Below are 816 nucleotides of genomic sequence, written 5' to 3'. Positions count from 1 at the left end.
CACACACACACACACACACACACACACTCACACACACACACACACACACACTCACACACACACACATATACTAGGCTGTTTTCGGTTTCGATCTACCAAATCTGCTCTCAAGGCTGTAATAGAAGACACTTGTAGCCGAAACCATGCGGTCGCAAAGCAAACTTCTCACCACACTTGAATAAGAAGAATAACATTTAATAGTTTGAGAGTACTGGTGCTTTTTACATGGTACTTTGGTTTTAGGATTTCAATTCTGTTACAGTGGGTGGGTTGAGTACACCGTGTCCCTTGCTCCTCTGTCATCTCCTTCATAAGGTTTCCAGATCAATCTTTAATACTTCGTCCCCTGTCTTCCTGGGTTTCCTTCTGCCACGACTTCTCTCCACTTCTGTATGCAACTGTCCTCATCCATCCGCATCACATGACCAAACCAGCACAGTCTCCTCTCTTGCACACTGCATCTAATTCCTCTTATGTCCAACTTCTCTCTCAATACACCAATGCACTGTTGCACATGCACACTGACATCACACATCCAGCAGAGCACACCAACTTCATCCCTCTCCAGCCTTTGCATGTACTCCACATTCAGGGCCCACATTTCACTACCATGCAGCATCACAGTTCATACATGTACATCATACAATCTTCCCTGGTGCAGCTCCCCGGCTTTGGTCAAACCATCCAACCCATGCCAGCATGGAAAACGGATGTTAAAGGATAATGATGATGATCATCATTATCACACACATCCTTACACAGATATACCTGCATATCATCTAGCACCCCCCCCCATATACATGCATATCATCTAGC

This window comes from Octopus bimaculoides, chromosome 2, assembly GCF_001194135.2.
Source record: "Octopus bimaculoides isolate UCB-OBI-ISO-001 chromosome 2, ASM119413v2, whole genome shotgun sequence".
Classification (NCBI taxonomy): Eukaryota; Metazoa; Mollusca; class Cephalopoda; order Octopoda; family Octopodidae; genus Octopus; species Octopus bimaculoides.
This window is presented reverse-complemented; position numbering follows the sequence as displayed.